This window comes from Macaca fascicularis, chromosome 11 (assembly GCF_037993035.2).
Source record: "Macaca fascicularis isolate 582-1 chromosome 11, T2T-MFA8v1.1".
NCBI lineage: Eukaryota > Metazoa > Chordata > Mammalia > Primates > Cercopithecidae > Macaca > Macaca fascicularis.
Window position 1 is genome coordinate 12,506,388 of NC_088385.1, and position 19,650 is coordinate 12,526,037.

The 19,650-nt window shown below is 38.9% G+C and overlaps 1 pseudogene; it reads left to right on the top strand.

Moving 5' to 3' along the window:
* Positions 1-8,340: 8,340 nt before the first annotated feature.
* Positions 8,341-10,591, top strand: LOC102137727 (double-strand-break repair protein rad21 homolog; annotated as a pseudogene).
* Positions 10,592-19,650: the final 9,059 nt, after the last annotated feature.

Genomic DNA, 19,650 nt, shown 5'->3' on the forward strand with positions numbered 1-19,650 from the left:
TTTGAGGGACATTTGTTTAAAAAGCTATATCATAAGTGATGAAAAGATAGTTCCATTTCTAGTGAGAATTTACAAAATCAGCTACAATGAAACAGCCACTGAGAAGTTGGGTGGAAACCATAGAGATATTCTCTGAGGCTTCTCCTGGGTCTACAAGCTCCTTCTATCAAATATGCAAGACAAAAAGAAGAGGTTTATACTTTTCTCAGTCAAAAGGCTTGGGATACCAGTTATTTAGGAGTCTGGAGTATAGAAAGTGATCACTAGTAACCTAAGATTAATAATATTGGGGAAAATTTAAGTTAGAAGAATCCTAGAAACATCCTGTGATCAAATGGCCAAATACAAACTTAGGCAATACGAAGCAGTCCAAGCTTACTCTTACCTTTTTTCTTCAAGAGCATCCTCCCTTTGATACCCTAACTTTCCCCAATTTTTACTATTTTCTCCAATTTTTCCACTCCCAAATTGGTAAGTTTTTCTTCTCCTCTCAGTTGCCCTTAAGTGTGACTTACTTTCCTAATTTCATCATTTTCTAACCTATTATCAGGTTTCAATGTCTGTTTCAGTCCTAAGATTATCTAACTTTACAATTCTTCCACTTTGTTCCTTTGCTTACTTTTAAAAAAAAATCAATCTTAGAATTAACATCAATTCCTAATCTTCCATTCTTGGTTTTACTTTTAATCTCCTCCCTGTAACTAAAAAGAAAAACAGTTCTCACTTCCACTTTAAGGTTAGTCTTCTAGAATCACTGCATGTACAACTCCAAAGTGAGGCAGACAGGAACCACTTGTGCAGGTTTCTTTGAAGCTCAAATCTTATTCTTTATCTTGACAAAGACACAGGCAAAAGAACGTTCAAAAATTTAAAGAATGTTGACTCTCCAAATATGTTCAAATAATTCTCATGATGTTTTATGTGAAGTTTCTCTTTTTGATTACCATGTTAAACCATGCAAAAAACAAGCATTTAAATGGCATAATTTGCTTATACGCCTTCAAAATATGAACAAGTATTCAACATCACAAATATCTATTGCTATTTCTATATGCTTTTCTTAATGATAAGTAGTCACTGGAAGTTGTGTTAATAAGTTAATGTCTTAAGAAGAAACATAACAGAGGGCTGGCAAGATGGTTGAATAGTAACAGCTCCAGTCTGCAGCTCCCAGTGAGACCAACAGAGAAGGTGAGTGATTTCTGCATTTCCAGCTGAGGCACCCGGTTCATCTCATTGAGACTGGTTAGACAGTGGATGCAGCCTATGGAGGGTGAGCAGAAGCAGAGTGGGGTGTTGCCTCACAAAGGAAGCACAGGGATCAGGGAAGTCCCTCCCCTAGCCAAGGGAAGCCATGAGGGACTGTGCCATGAAGAATGGTGCTATTAGGCCCAGATACTACACTTTTCCCATAGTATTCACAACTCATAGACCAGGAGATTCCCTTAGGTACATACACCACCAGGACCCTGGATTTTGAGCACAAAACTGGGCGGCCATTTGGGCAGACACCAAGCTAGCTGCAGAAGTTGTTTTGTTTTGTTTTGGTACCCCAGTGGCACCTGGAATGCCAGCAAGACAGAACCACTCACTCCCCTGGAAACGGGGCTGAAGCCAGAGAGCCAAGTGGTGTCATCAATGGGTCCCATCCCCATGGAGCCCAGCAAGCTAAGATCCACTGGCTTGAAATTCAACCTGCCAGCACAGCAGTCTGAAGTTGACCTGGGAGGCTTGAGCTTCGTGCAGGCGGGGAAAGGGTGTCCGCCATTACTGAGGCTTGAGTAGGCAGTTTTCCCCTCACAATGTAAACAAAGCGGCCAGGAATTTGGAACTGAGCAAAGCCCATTGCAGTTCAGCAAAGCCAGAACATAAATGGAGCTGAAAACACAGCATGAGAACTTTGTGAAGCATACACAAATATCAATAGCCAAATTGATCAAGTGGAAAAAAAGGATAGAGATTGAAGATCAACTTAATAAAATAAAGTGTGAACACAAGATTAGAGAAAAAAGAATGCAAAGGAATGAAAAAAGTCTCCAAGAAATATGGGACTATGTGAAAAGACCAAACCTATGCTTGATTGGTGTACCTGAAAGTGACGGGAAGAATGGAACTAAGTTGGAAAACTACTTCAGGATATTATCCAGGAGAACTTCCCCAACCTCACAAGGCAGGCCAACATTCAAATTCAGGAAATACAGAGAACACCACAAAGATACTCCTCAAGAAGAGCAACCCCAAGAGAGATATTGATCAGATTCACAAAAGTTGAAATGAAAGAAAAAATGTTAAGGGCAGTCACAGAGAAAGGTCGGTTACTCACAAAGGGAAGACCATCAGAATAACAGCAGATTTTTCTGCAGAAACCTACAAACCAGAAGACAGTGGGGGCCAATATTCAACATTTAAAAAAAAAGAATTTTCAACCCAGAATATCATATCCAGCCAAACTAAGTTTCAGAAACAAAGGAGAAACAAAATTCTTTCCACACTTGCAAATGATAAGGGATTTTGTCACTACCAGTCCAGCCTTATGAGAGCTACTAAGGGAAGCACTGAATATGGAAAGGAAAAACTGGTGCCAGCCACTGCAAAAACATACTGAAATGTAAAGACCATCAACACTATGAAAAAACTGCATCAACTAATGTACAAAATAACCAACTAGCATCATAACAACAGGATCAAATTTACACATGACAATGTTAATTTTAAACTTAAATGGGCTGAACGCCCCAATTAAAAGACACAGACTGGCAAATCGGATGAAAAGTCAAGACCTATTGGTGTGCTGTATTGAGGAGACCCATCTCATGTGCAAAGACACACATAGATTCAAAATAAAGGGATAGAAGAATATTTACCAAGCAAATAGAAAGCAAAAAAAAAAAGCAGGGGTTGCAATCCTAGTCACTTGTAAAACTGACTTTAAACCAACAAAGACTTATAGGACGAAGAAAGGCATTACATAATGGTAAAGGGATTAATGCAACAAGAAGAGTTAACTATCCTAAATATATGTGCACCCAATACAGGAGCACCCAGGTTCATAAAGCAAGTTCTTAGAGACCTACAGAGAGATTTAGACTCCCACACAATAATACTGAGAGACTTTAACACCCCACTGTCAATGTTAGACAGATCAACGAGACAGAAAATTAATAAGGATATTCAGGACTTGAACTTAGCTCTGGACCAAGCAATCCTAATAGACATCTACAGAACTCTCCACCTCAAATCAACAGAATAAACATTCTTCTCAGCACCACATCGCACTTATTCTAAAATTGACCACTTAATTGGAAGTAAAACACTCCTCAGCAAATGCAAAAGGATGGAAATCATAACAGTCTCTCAGATCACAGTGCAATCAAATTAGAACTCAGGATTAAGAAATTCACTAAAAACCACACAATTACATGGAAACTGAACAACCTGCTCCTGAATGACTACTGGGTAAATAACAAAAATCAAGGCAGAAATAAAGATGTTCTTTGAAACCAATGAGAACAAAAACACAACGTACCAGAATCTCTGGGACACACTTAAAGCAGTGTATAGAGGGAAATTTATAGCCCTAAATGCCCACAAGAGAAAGCAGGATAGATCTAAAATCGATACCCTAACATCACAATTGAAAGAATTAGAAAAGCAAGAGCAAACAAATTCAAAAGGTAGCAGAAGACAAAAAGTAACTAAGATCAGAGCAGAACTGAAGGATACAGGGACACGAAGAACCCTTCAAAAAAATAATTGACTCCAGGAGCTGGCTTTTTGAAAAAATCAACAAAATAGACTGCTATCCAGACTAATAAAGAAGAAAAGAGAGAAGAATCAAATAGACACAATAAAAAACAATAAAGGGGATATCACCACTGATCCCACAGAAACACAAACTGCCATTAGAAAATACTATAAACACCTCTACACAAATAAACTAGAAAATCTATAAGAAGTGGATAAACTCCTGGACACATACACATTCCTAAGTCTAAACCAGGAAGAAGTCAAATCCTTGAATAGACCAATAACAAGTTCTGAAAGTGAGACAGTAATTAATAGACTACCAACCAAAAAAAGTCCAGGACCAGACAGATTCACAGCCGAATTCTACCAGAGGTACAAAGAGGAGCTGCTATCATTCCTTCTGAAACTATTCCAAACAACAGAAAAAGAAGGAATCCTCCCTAACTCATTTTATGATGCTAGCATCATCCTGATACCAAAATCTGGCAGAAACACAAGAAAAGAAAATTTCAGGCCAATATCCCTGATGAACATTGATACGAAAATCCTCAATAAAATGCTGGCAAACCGAATCCAGCAGCACATCAAAAAGCTTATCCACACAATCAAGTTGGCTTCATCCCTAGGATGCAAGGCTGGTTCAACATATGCAAATCAATAAACGTATCCATCACATAAACAGAACCAAAGATAAAAACCAGATGATTATCTCAATATATGCAGAAAAGACCTTCAACAAAATTCAACACAACTTCATGCTAAAAACTCTCAATAAACTAGGCATTGATAGAATGTATCTCAAAATAATAAGAGCTATTTATGACAAACCCACAGCCAATATCATACTGAATGGGCAAAAGCTAGAAGCATTCCCTATGAAAACCAGCACAACACAAGGATGCCCTCTCTCACTACTCCTATTTAACACAGTATTAGAAGTTCTGGCCAGGGTAATCAGGCAAGAGAAAGAAATAAAGGGTATTCAAATAGGAAAAGAGGAAGTCAAATTGTCTCTGTTTGCAGATGATATGACCGTACATTTAGAAAACCCCACCATTACAGCCCAAAATCTCCTTAAGCTGATGAGCAACTTCAACAAAGTGTCAGGATACAAAATCAATGTGCAAAAATCACAAGAATTCCTATACACCAATAATACAAACAGCCAAATCATGAAGGAACACCCATTCACAATTGCTACAAAGAGAATAAAATACCTAGGAATACAACTTACAAGGGATGTGACTCTTCAAGGACCTCTTCAAGGAGAACTACAAACCACTTCTCAAGAAAATAAGAGAGGACACAAACAAATGTAAAAACATTGCATGCTCATGGATAGGAAGAATCAATATTGTGAAAATGGCCATATTACCCAAAGTAATTTATAGATTCCATGCTATCCCCATTAAGCTATCATTGACTTTCTTCACAGAATTGGAAAAAACTACTTTAAATTTCATATGGAACCAAAAAAGAGCCTGCATTGCCAAGACAATCCTAAGCCAAAAGAACAAAGCTGGAGGCATCACACTACCTGAATTCAAACTACACTGCAAGGCTACAGTAACCAGATCAGCATGGTACTGGTACCAAAACAGAGATATAGACCAAAGGAACAGAACAGAGGCCTCAAAAATAACACCACACATCTACAACCATCTGATCTTTGACGAACCTGACAAAAACAAGCAATGGGGAAAGGATTCCTTATTTAATAAATGGTGTTGGGAAACTGGCTAGCCATATGTAGAAAACTGAAACTGGATCCCTTCCTTACATCTTATACAAAAATTAACTCAAGATGGATTAAAGACTTAAATGTAAGACCTAAAACCATAAAAACCCTGAGAAAAACCTAGGCAATACCATTCACGACTTTGGCATGGGCAAAGACTTCATGACTAAAACACCTAAAGCAATGGCAACAAAAGCCAAAATTGGCGAGTGGGATCTAATTAAACTAAAGAGCTTCTGCACAGCAAAAGAAACTATCATCAGAGTGAACAGGCAACCTACAGAATGGGAGAAAATTTTTGCAATCTTTACATCTGACAAAGGGCTAATATCCAGAATCTACAAATAACTTAAGCAAATTTACAAGAAAAAAAGAAACAACCCCATCAAAAAGTGGGCAAAGGATATGAAGAGATACTTCTCAAAAAAAACATTTGTGCAGCCAACAAACATATGACAAAAAGCTCCTCATCACTGGTCATTAGAGAAATGCAAATCAAAACCACAATGAGATACCATCTCACGCCAGTTAGAATGGCAATCATTAACAGTCAGGAAACAACAGATGCTGGAGAGCATGTGGAGAAATAGGAACACTTTTACACTTTTGGTGGGAGTGTAAATTAGTTCAACCATTGTGGAAGACAGTGTGACAATTCCTCAAGGATCTAGAACCAGAAACACCATTTGACCCAGCAATCCCATTACTGGGTATGTACCCAAGGGATTATAAATTATTCTACTATAAAGACACATGCACACATATGTTTGCTGTGGCACTGTTCACAATAGCAAAGACTTGGAACCAACCAAAATGCCCATCAATGATAGACTGGGTAAAGAAAATGTAATACATATGTACCATGGAATACTATGTAGCCATAAAGAAGGATGTGTTCATGTCCTTTGCAGGGACATGAATGAAGCTGAAAACCATCATTCTCAGCAAACTAATACAAGAACAGAAAACCAAACACCACATGTTCTCATTCATAAGTGGGAGTTGAACAATGAGAACACATGGACACAGGGAGGGGAACATCACACACTGGGGCCTGATGGGGGTTGGGGGGCTAGGGGAGGGATAGCATTAGGAGAAATACCTAATGTAGATTATGGGTTGATGGGTGCAGCAAACCACAATGGCTTGTGTATACCTATGTAACAAACCTGCACATTCTGCACATGTACCCCAGGACTTAAAGTATAATAAAAATAAATTAAATAAATAAATACTAAAAATTGATAAAATTCAAAAAACAGGGACAAAGGAAACTTTTTTTATTTTTCTATTTTTATTTTTTATTATTATACTTTAAGTTCTAGGGTACATGTGCACAACATGCAGGTTTGTTACATAGGCATACATGTGCCTTGTTGGTGTGCTGCACCCGTTAACTCATCATTTACATTAGGTATATCTCCTAATGCTATCCCTCCCTCCTCCCCCCTTACCCCACCCACGAAAGGCCCTGGTGTGTGACATTCCCCAACCTGTGTCCAAGTGTTCTCATTGTTCAATTCCCACCTCTGAGTGAGAACATGCAGTGTTTGGTTTTCTGTCCTTGCTCAGAATGACGGTTTCCAGCTTCATCCATGTCCCTACAAAGGACATGAACTCATCCTTTTTTATGGTTGCATAGTATTCCATGGTATATGTGTGCCACATTTTGGGACAAAGAAAATCTTTAAAATAGCCAGAGAAAAAGGGAAATTACCTTCAGAGAAGCAAAATTTAGTTGAATTGCTAGCTTTTATAGCACAAGTACAGAGGCCAGAAGATGTGGAATGATAATTTCCTTGAGCTGAAAATCTCCATCAAAAGAGAATTCTATACTCAGCAAACACTGTCTTCAAGAGTAAATGTAAAATCATAACGTTTTCAAGCAAACAAATTTTGAGAAAATTTGTCATGAGAAGATTGACCCTAAATAAAAATATAAAGACTATTATTCAGACAAAAGGAAAACAACTGTAAGACCTGAGATTCTGGAATCAATGAAGAGAAATAAAAATTATAAATACGTAGATAAATCTGCGTGGACATTGACTGTATAAAACTTGTAAAGTGTAAAGAAAACATAGTGTTAAAATACATAGCAACCTTAGCTTATAAAAGAGAGAAGTGGCAAATGGAGTAGCGCTCAAAGATTCTCATACTGTTCAGGAGAACAGCCAAAGCACCAGTTACCGTTAGATTTGATAGGTCATTGTTGCATGTTGTAATTTCTAGAGTAACCAGTATGGGTAGTCAATAAGCATGTGATTCCCAAAATGACAAAGGAGGGAAATAATAATTTTTTTTTTTTTTTTTTTTTTTTTTTTTTTGGTGAGACGGAGTCTCGCTCTGTCGCCCAGGCTGGAGTGCAGTGGCCAGATTTCAGCTCACTGCAAGCTCCGCCTCCCGGGTTCACGCCATTCTCCTGCCTCAGCCTCCCGAGTAGCTGGGACTACAGGCGCCCGCCACCTCGCCCTCGCCAGTTTTTTGTATTTTTTAGTAGAGACGGGGTTTCACCGTGTTAGCCAGGATGGTCTCCATCTCCTGACCTCGTGATCCGCCCGTCTCGGCCTCCCAAAGTGCTGGGATTACAGGCTTGAGCCACCGCGCCCGGCCTGAAATAATAATTTTTAAAATAATCAATCTATAGGAAGCCAAGGCAGTAGGAAGAAAAAAAGGAAACATAAAATACGTTGTAGCAAGCCATCTTGTTTGTTTGAGTGAATCAGAAAGGAGGCGGCAGCTGTGTCGGCAGCGGGAGCTGCTTCGAAGCTACACCTCACAAGGGTAGCCCCCTTTCCCTGTCTCCTCCCCCGACCCTTTTCCCCTCCCCGGGCCACCCAGCCCGCCCAACTCCCAGCGGAGAGCAAGGTTTCCTTCTATTTTCATAGCCAACCAGAACAATGTTCTACGCACATTTTGTCCTCAGTAAAAGAGGGTCTCTGGCCAAAATTTGGCTAGCGGCCCATTGGGATAAGAAGCTAACCAAAGCCCATGTGTTTGAGTGTAGTTTAGAGAGCAGCATGGAAAGTATCACCTCACCAAAGGTGAAAACAGCATTACGACATCAGGACATCTCTTACTGCGAGTAGTTCGAATCTATCACAGAAAAGCTAAATACCTTCTTGCAGACTGTAATGAAGCATTCATTAAGATAAAGATGGCTAGGCCGGGCGCGGTGGCTCAAGCCTGTAATCCCAGCACTTTGGGAGGCCGAGACGGGTGGATCACGAGGTCAGGAGATCGAGACCATCCTGGCTAACACAGTGAAACCCCGTCTCTACTAAAAATACAAAAAAAACTAGCCGGGCGTGGTGGCGGGCGCCTGTAGTCCCAGCTACTCGGGAGGCTGACGCAGGAGAATGGCGTGAACCCGGGAGGCGGAGCTTGCAGTGAGCCGAGATCCGGCCACTGCACTCCAGCCTGGGCGGCAGAGCGAGACTCCGTCTCAAAAAAAAAAAAAAAAAAAAGATAAAGATGGCTTTTCTGTCAGGCATTGTTAACCTGCCTGAGGAAAATCGGGAAGCAGCTTATAATGCTATTACTTTACCTGAAGAATTTCATGACTTTGATCAGCCACTGCCTGACTTAGATGACATTGATGCGGCCCAGCAGTTCAGCTTGAATCAGTGTAGAGTGGTAGAGAGAACCAAGAGAGAAGAAATTGAGAACACCAGTATTTTACAAGAAAATGAATTTGGTGATTTTGGAAAGGGTGGTTGTTAGATAATGAGCAAAGGCAGTGCTTTTGACGATGAGGACGTGTTAGTAAGCACTACTGCATCTAACCTCCTATTAGAGTCTGAACAGAGCACCAGCAATCTGAATGAGAAAATTAACCATTTAGAATATGAAGACCAATATAAGGATGATAATTTTGGAGAAGGAAATGATGGTGGAATATTAGATGACAAACTTACTAGTAATAATGATAGCAGTATCTTTGATGATCCCCCTGCCCTCTCTGAGACTTGGGTGATGTTGCTGGAGCAGCCTACAATGATGACATGGGTGAGGATAAGGTATCAATGGGTGGGCCTGATAGCCCTAATTTAGTGGATCCACTGAGCCAATGCAAACTATGACTGATCAAACAACACCAGTTCCAAATGAGGAAGAAGCATTTGCATTGGAACCTATTGATGTAACTATTAAAGAAACAAAAGCCGAGAGGAAGAGGAAGCTAATTGTTGACAGTGCCAAAGATTTGGATAGCAAGACAATCAGAGCCCAACTTAGTGATTCTTCTGATACTGTTACTGCTTTGGATGTGGCACCACCCACCAAGAAACTGATGATGTGGAAAGAGACAGGAGGAGTAGAAAAACTGTTTTATTTGCCTGCTCAGCCTTTGTGGAATAATACACTACAGAAGCTTTTTACACGCTGTTTTACACTGCTTCTACCAGAAGACCTTAGAAAAAGGAGGAAAGGAAGAGAGGCAGATAATTTGGATGAGTTCCTCAAAGAATTTGAAAATCCAGAGGTTCCTGGAGAGGACCAGCAACAGCAGCATCAGCAGTGTGATGTTTTCAATGAGCCCATTTTGGAAGAGCCAAGCCACCTCCAGGAGTCAGTGATGGAGGCCAGCAGAACAAACCTGGATGAGTCAACTATGGCTCCACCACCACCTCAGGGAGTTAAGCGAAAAGCTGGACAAAGTGACCCAGAGCCTGTGATGCTTCCTCAGCAGGTGGAGCAGATGGAAATACCACCTGTAGAACTTCACCCAGAAAAACCTACAAAATATGTCAGCGACTACCAGAGTTAGAACTTCTGCCAGAAAAAGAGATGGAGAAAGAGAAAGAAAAAGAAAATGATGGAGAGGAAGAGGATGAAGATGTTTCAGGTGATGATCAAGATCAGGAAGAAAGAAGATGGAACAAAAGGGCTCAGCAGGTGCTTCGTGGTCTTCAGCGAGCTTTTGCCAAAACTGGAGCTGAATCTTTCAGTTTGCTTGAGTTACATTGAAACACGAACAGAAAACAAGCTGTCACAAAGTTCTACAGCTTCTTGGTTCTTAAAAAGCAGCAAGCTATTGAGCTGACACAGGAAGAACCATACAGTGACATCAACGCAACACCCAGACCAAGGTTCCATATTATATGAGGAGTTAGAAGCATTATAGCTAGTGTTCATTTCACTAGTGCTGCAAATTGCCCCCATGTGTAGGCGACACAGAACCCTTTGAGAAAACTTAGATTTTTGTCTGTACAAAGTCGTTGCCTTTTTCTTTCTTCATCTTTTTTCCAGTATATTAAATTTGTCAATTTCATCTTTGAGGGAAACTGATTACATGAGTTGTGTTTGTGTTCTATTGGAGAAAACAGCACCCCAGGGACTCAGAAGATTATTTTAGCAGTTCAGAACAGATGTGTGCAATATTGGTGCATGTAATAACGTTCAGTAGCAGTTGAAAGTCAGGATTTTATCTTAGTTGTTCATTACTGCATTAAGAAGGAAAACCTGTCTAGGAAAATGCCTGACAGTTTAATTTATAATTATGGTATAAGTCTTTGACAAGAAAAAAAAAACCCTTTCTATCAGTAACACTGGCAATCTTCTTGTTTACCATTCTCCTTAGGGATGGCATCTGAAACAACAAAGGTCACCCTCTTGAGATTCGTTTTAAGTGTAATTATGGAATTACACTTAGGTGTACATGAAACTGTGTTGTGACTGATGCACTTCAGCTACGAAAAGATAGGACTGACTTGGTTTAAAGTGTTCTATTTTGTGAATCATTCCATTTGAGTCTTTCTGATGAACTTGGCTATCCTAAAATCTGTTATTTTAGTGAGGCTCCAAAATGAGCAGAAATAGGCTTCATTACAGTAGAGTGACTATTAAAAAATATAACTTTCTAGGAGCTCTAAATCAAAGCTTTAAAAAGATGTTTGGACATATTTGAGTATTCACATCATGAAAATAGACATTGCCCTGCCTACTGTTAGAGCAGACTGATGGGAAATTATACTTAACCTTTAAACAGACAATGCTGTAAAAGCTAATGGTTTCTCTGATATTTATTATAAGTTTTAGTACTGATCTCCTTTTCCAGTGCTGCACACTCCTGTGTTTGGAACTTTAATAGCTTTGCAACAAAATCCTATATCCAGTTTCCTATAATTTAATTAAAGAAAAACACATCCAAATAAAGGCTTTATTATGTTTTATTATTATTATACTTCAAGTTCTGGGGTACATGTGCAGAACGTGGAGATTTGTTACATAGGTATTCATGTGTAAAGGCTTTATTATTAACAGAGCAGATAGCATCAGAAATCATGTGACTATTATGATTATCAGAATATGTCTTAACTTTTCGGGCAAAATTAACACTGAAAGTTCTAGCTTAGTGTTGACACCTTTGTGGGAAAAAAGAAACCACTTTTGAAACTCAAATTTAAAACTGAAATGTTTTAAATTTGTGAACTCCTAATTACTATCTTAATGATTCGTTTTCTTGAGAGTGATAATTGTATAAAATGCTATTGCAGCTTTATTTTCAGTATGACACGCCTGTAAACCATGGAGTTTTCCCTGTTTGTAAATAGACATTGCAGATAATTAAATGTTTGATTTTAGAAAGGTCATTAGTTTCTTGTTACACATTTTGTTAGTACGGTTTTCATTGCTTATCGGGTTTCATTTTGTTCTTGAAAATAGTTGATGCTATGTCACGTATAACTTTTCTAATAAAAGTTGTGTTATAAGCTGTAAAAAAAATAGGTTGGAGCAGAGGAAATGGAAACCACCTAGTAAGATGATAGATTTAGAACCATATATATGTTGAATTGTCACAAATGTAAAAGGATTAAATTTTTGACCTAAAAGGTGATTGACATATTGGATTTTTAAAAATTTAACTATATGCTACTTACAAGAAGCACATGTGGAATATAAAGATAAAAATGGTCAAAAATAAAAGATGGAAAAAAGAAGTGTTTTATAGCACTAACATAATGAAAGTTACTATATCTATTTTAATATCAAGAGAAAAATTAAAGCCAAAGGTATTACTAAATTTAAAGAAAGTGACTCCACAATGATAAAAAAATTAATTTGCCATGTACAAGTAATAATTGTAACATTGTATATACCTCATCATGGCTTCAGTATACAGGTATCTCTTTTTATAGGAAGCTTTAATATCCAAATATTTGCTACATTAACTTTAAAAAATTGTTATGCCATATTTCTATTCAAGGGGGAAAAATATGTTAGAATCTACATATGCATCACAGTAACAACTATTCAAGTTGCTCGTGAGTCCAGGTGAGAAGACATTCAGTACTACCAGCTTCCCAATCCTTTCCCCAATTGCTTATCCCTTTATAGGCTCCTACTACCAGATACTTCTGAGTATCAATCAATATAGGCTCAATTTGGATGATGGGTTTCTTCTTTATATTATGATATTTTCAGTGCAATGAAAAAGAATAACATAATTTGTATCATATATCACACAACTTTTGCATATAGTCATGCCCACTAATAAGTTTAATATGTACTAAATAATTAGGTAATTTGTTTTAAAGTATGTTATATTATGCAGAAATCCTTTGTGGATATATATTAATGACCGTTTGAGTAGTTGTTTAGAAAATTTGATGAGGTTTTTATATAAAATAAAAATAAACTATCATTATTATTGCCATTTAAAATGATGAATTACAGGCTCTAGTTATCTCAAACTTTGCTAACCATCATATTTTCAGGAATAGATTAGATTTGGGTAACAAGAGATACTTGCAAGCAAAGAAAGATTTGACGAAACTTAAATGAGAAATAGACAAATTCCCAATCAGCGAGAGATCTTAACACCTATGCCTCAGAAATAAAACAAGTAAACCAATAATATAGGATATAGCAGTATCAAACACCATGCTTGCCAAACTTGATCGAATCAACATATATAAAATGCCAAACCCCTAACTGCAGAATAAAATTTATTTCCAGGACACATTAAACATTTACAAAAGTTAATTTTTTCCTGAGTCATAAAAAGGTTTTAATATGTTTCAAAGACATGAAATCATTTTGAAAACTAGGAAAATATAAGCTGTAATGTACAGAAATGCAAACTTAGGAGATAAAAAATATAATGAGTATAAGGAATGGATTACAATAGAAGTCAGAAAAGTGGCTACCTTTAAAAAAGAGAAAGGATGGCTGGGCGCGGTGGCTTATGCCTGTAATCCAAGCACTTTAGGAGGCCAAGGCAGGAAGATCACGAGGTCAGGACATCAAGACTAACCTGGCTAACATGGTGAAACCCCGTCTCTACTAAATATACAAAAAATTAGCCGGACGTGGTGGCGGGCGCCTGTAGTCGCAGCTACTCGGGAGGCTGAGGCAGGAGAATGGCTTGAAGCCGGGAGGCAGACCTTGCAGTGAGCTGAGATGGCGCCACTGCACTCCAGCCTGGGTGACAGAGCGAGACTCCGGGTCAAAAAAAAAAAAAAAAAAAAGAGAGAGAGAGAAAGGATTTGAATTAGGAAAAGCTTCTAGGCAACAGGCTTCTAGGATTCTGGCAATATTTTGTATTTGACATGAGTGGTGATATTTGCTTGAAATAATTCTTCATAAATGTTATTAAAAATATACTAGCATGGACCATAAAGTACCATAGATGGCTTGGTATGATGTTTATAGTACAGACCCTCAGTGAAGTTTCTGGCACCTAATTAAACATCTAATTAAGGTATCTAATTAAGGTAAGTTGCTAAACCTGTACCAACCTACCACCAATAAAAAGACATGACATTTATTGGGCCAGTATGGATTTGGAAAAAAACATACACCTCATTTGCGTGTGCTATCCTGGTCCATATACCAATTGGCATTAAATCCTTCAAGCTTTGAGAGGGACCAAGCATAAGAGAAGGATCTCCAGCTCATTCAGGATGCAGAGCATGTAATTCTGCCACTGGGCACTTATGACGAAGCAAATCCTATATTGTCGAAGTGACTGTGGCAAATCAAGAGGTTGAACTGAGATTATCAAGCCTCTTTAAAAGAATCACATCTGTGGGCCCTTTGGCTTGGAGTAAGGTCATGCCCTCTTTAACAAGCAGCTAGTTTCTTCTTAAAAAATAATTATTGATCTAATATAGGGCCCTAGTAGAGACGGAATACCTGACCATGTGTAATAGTTCGTATTTACACTGCTATAAAGAACTACCTGAGACAGCATAATCTATGAGGAAAAGGGGTTTAATTGACTGACAGTACTGGAGGCTGGAGGAAGTATGATAAGAGGCCTGAGGAAACTTACAATCATGGTGGAAGGCAAAGGGAAAGCAAGCATGTCTTACCATGGTGGTAGGGGAGAGACAGAGAGAAAGAGAGAGAGAGAGAGAGAGAGAAAGAGAGAGAGAGAGAAAGAGAAGGCAGGAAGAGCTACACACTTATCAAACAACCAGATCTTGTGAGAACTCTGTCTCGAAAACAGCAAGGGGGAAGTCTGATCCCATGATTTAGTCACCTCCCACCAGTCTCCTCCTCTGACATGTGGGGATTACAGTTTGAGACGAGATTTCAGTGGGGACACTGAGCCAAACCATATAATTCCACCCCTGGTCCCTCCCAAATCTCATGTCCTTTTCACATTTCAAAACCAATTGCCAACAGGTCAGAATTAATTCTTGCAAGCCAATTGCCAACAGTTCCCCAAAGTCTTAACTCATCCCAGTATTAACTCAAAAGTCCAAGTGCAAAGTCTCATCTGAGACAAGTCTCTTCTGCCTATGAGCCTATAAAATCAAAAACAAGTTTGTTACTTTCTAGATAAAATGGGGGTACAGACATTGAGTAAATGTTCCCATTCCAAAAGGGAGAAATTGGCCAAAATAAAGAGGCTACAGGCCCTGTGCAAGTCCAAAACTCAGCAGGGCAGTTATTAAATCTTTTTTTTTTTTTTTTTTTTTTTTTTTTTTTGAGATAAGATTTAGCTGTGTCACCCAGGCTGGAGTGCACTGGCACAATCTCAACTCACTGCAACCTCCACCTCGCAGGCTCAAGCAATTCTCTTGCCTCAGCCTCCCAAGTAGCTGGGACTACAGGCACATGCCACCGCGCATGGCTAATTTTTGTATTGTTCATACAGAAAGTGTTTTGCCATGTTGCCCAGGCTGGTCTCAAACTCCTGAGCTCAGGTGATTTGCCCACCTTGGCCTCCCAAAGTTCTGGAATTACAGGCATGAGCTACCACACCCAGCTTCATTAAATCTTAAAGCTCCAAAATAATCTATTTTGATTCCATGTGTCACATCCAGGGTACACTGATGCAAGAAGTGGGTTACCAAGGCCTTGGGCAGTTCAGCCCCTGTGGCTTTGCAGGGTACAGTACCTGCAGCTGCTTTCACAGGCTGGCATTGAGTCCCTACAGCTTTTCCAGGTGCACGGTGCAAACTGTCAGTGGATACAGATCTTGGGTCTGGAGGATGATGGCCCTCTTCCCACAGCTCCATCAGGCAGTGCCCCAGTGGGGACTCTATGTGGGGTCTCCAACCCAACATGTCCCCTCTGCATTACCCTAGTAGAGATTGTCTTCAAAAGGGCTCCACCCCTGGAGCAGACTTCTGCCTAAACATCCAGGTGTTTCCATACATCCTCTGAAATCTAGACAGAGGCTCCCAAAGTTCAACTCTTGTCTTTGGTGCACCCACAGGCCCAGCAACACGTGGAAGCCACCAAGGCTTTGGACTTGCACCCTCCAAAGCAATGGCCTGGGCTGTGCTTTGACCTTTTAGCCATAGCTAGAGATGGAGCAGGTGGGATGAAGGGACCATGTCCCAAGGCTGCACAGAGCAGCAGAGCCCTGGACCCAGCCTGTGAAACCACTTTTCCCTCCTAGGACTCCAAGTCTGTGATGGGAGGGGCTACTGAGAAAATTTCTGAAATGACCTGAAGACATTTTCCTCATTAGCATTTGGCTCCAGTTCCTCTTTACTTATGCAAATTTCTGCAGCAGGCTTGACTTTCTCTCTAGAAAATGGGTCTTTCTTTTCTTCTACATGGCTGGGCTATAGAGTTTCCAAGCTTTTGTGCTCTGCTTTCCTCTTAAAGATAAGTTGCAGTTTCAGATAATCTCTGTTCACACATATGAGCCTACAGTTTTAGAAACAGCCAGGTCACATATTAAATGCTTTGCTGTTTAGAAATTTCTTCTGCCAGATACCTTAAATCATCTCTCTCAAGTTCAGAGTTCCATGTATCTCTAGGGCAGAAACAAAATGCCACCAGTCTCTTTGCTAAAGCATAGCAAGAATGACCTTTACTCCAGTACCCAACAAGTTCCTCATCTCCATCTGAGAGCACCTCAGCCTGGACTTTATTGTCCATATCACTATCAGCACTTTGGTCAAAACCATTTGACAAGTCTCTTAGAAGTTCCGAGCTTTCCCACATCTTCCTGTCTTCTTCTGAGCCCTCCAAACTGTTCCAACCTCTGCCCATTACCCAGTTTCAAAGTCACTTCCACATTTTCATGTGGAATTTCATGTGGGGTATCTTTATAGCAGTGCTCCACTCTCCTGGTATCAATTTTCTGTAGTAGTCCATTTTTACACTGCTATAAAGAACTACCTGAGAATGGGTAATTTATGAAGAAAGGTGGTTCAACTCACAGTTCTGCAGACTGAAGGAAGCATGACTGGGAGGCCTTGAGAAGCTTACAATCATGGTGGAATGCAAAGGGAGAGCAAATACATCTTACCATGATGGCAGGAGAGAGCAAGAGAAGGAAGAAGAGCTACACACTTATCAAACAACCAGATCTTGTGAGAACTTTATCATAAGAAAAGAAAGGGGGAGGTCTGCCCCCATGAATCAATCACTTCCCTTGAGGCCCCTCCTCTGACACATGGGGATTACAGTTCAAGATAAGATTTGGGTGGGGACACAGAGCCAAACCATATCACCACTTATAAAGACCTTCATCAACTGTGTTAGCTGATATATCATGGGAAATATTGGAGCATTTTAAATAGGATTAGACATAAATTGGTTTCAAAACACAGTGATTCACAATCTCTGTATGCTTATCCTGCCATAATGTTATTTCTCCCTAAATCCTCCCCTGTGACCTCCTAGGGAGTTCTCTATGACTAGTTATCTCAGAAGGAAAGAAAGTTTTGTTTTCAGATGGTTATGCTCATTATTTGGCACTTACTAGAGGTAGACTGCTGGAAGTTATAGCTCTACTCAGAACTAGCTCAGAAAGTCTGTGAAAAATGGAAACCTTCTCACTGGGAGTAACTTCAAACTGTACATCTTATGGTTCATTTTGCCTAGAAGGAACGATGGCTTGAGATAAGGTTCTGTATCAATTCACAGTTAGTGCCTGATGGTTTGTTTGGCTGGGTACTCAGGGGCTTTGAAAGAATAAGGTTGCAGAATTAATATCAAGGAGGTTTGGGAAGGAGGTATGAGGTTACGCCTCTCAGAATAGACTCAGAGTATGAAGGATACTTGTTAATCCATGTGAATACTCTCCACTGAGGAGGAGGCTTGTTCATTGCATTTTTTGTTTTCCTGTTACATAATAAACCCGAATGAAAGCAGTCCTAAATAAGCGTAAGCAGTTATCCTCACCGATTTGCTAACACAGTTTAGCTTTTCTTGTCTGGATTAATTCAAGGCCACAAAGAAAATATAATAAACTCTTAAAAGTATTATAGAATGCATATGCTGCATTCTTTAAACAAAATGTTGTAAGAAATTTTCAATATAGAAGCCAAAAACTGATCTAGTCTCATAAAAATTTTAAAACACTGTACTGAATAACTCCTAGACTAAGAAAAAGTTGTTCCCACAATTATCACTATGTAAAAATGAGAAATAATGAGATCATTAAATTTCAAAAGCTGTTGGGTTAAAATAATACCCAAAGTAAAAATGTAGCCTTTAATGTTTTATTTGTGAAAAAAGACTGAAGATCAATGAATTCCTTTATATTAATTTAGTTTAAGAAGCTAGATAAAATTAAAATAAATCCAAAGAAAGAAGAATCAATTAATAACAAAAACAGCAATTAAACAGAAAAAAGTACATATAATCAGAAAAGCTGAGTCTCTTTTTTAAAGTACATTTAATGTAACTTTGACAAGCTTGATCAAGTTAAAAAAGATACATGCAAAATTAATTAAAAGTAAAAATGCTACACATTCTTCAGATGCAAGGGTAGATTAAAGTTATATACATACACTATTCACAGATTAAATCGACAAATTAAAAATTAATATGAAATATATGATTGTCTAAAAAATACTATATTAACTAAGAAGAGTTAGAAATCCTAAGTCTCAAAATCATAGAAGAAAAGAAAAATATGGTCAAACAAGTAGTCTTAAATAGGGAGCAAGTCCAGAGAATTTTACAGATAAATTTAACTACTTCTAAGAAATATACACTTACATTACAGACAAATTTAACCACATTGTTCAGAGAATAGAAGATGAAAAACACTCTGACTCATTCTATGAAGCTAGCATAAAGTGATTCCAAACAAGGATAGCACCAAAAGGAAAAATATGGGCCATCTCACTTAAGGATAGTGATGTTAAGGCCAAATATAACCATGTATTTAAATAATGCTGTAGCACAACCATACCGGATCTAGTCAATCAGCACTCACACCCATTCCCACCTCCTTTGTTGTGCCTGCCAGTGCTTCAAAGTCTGGAAAGCTATGAACAACATTTTTTAGACTTTCTTTCAATTATGTTATTGATGTAAATGTGGAACCTATTAAATTCAATAGCATGAGATGTGGGAAATAAAAACAAAGCAGGGGCTAATTTCTTGCTGGTGTTTCTGCTGATGAACAAGATCACAGATTGTGATTTTCCAGATGTACTTGTTATGGCTAGATGGAGTATCCAGTGTCTAGTCACCGGCTTCATTATGGTGATGGTGGCATGAAGACAAAGACACCTTTTGGATCCCAGGAGCACAACAATTTCAGTGTGATCTTCAACACAAAGGTATCAGTCAAGAACCCCCAACTTCCATTAATCTAGCCTCCAGTGGATTTTATATTCCAATTATTTTTCAAATTTGCACTTTGCACAATAGCATATTAATCATAATTTTTTTTTAGATGGAGTTTTGCTCTTGTCTCCCAGGCTAAAGTGCAATGGCACAGTCTCGGCTCACTGCGA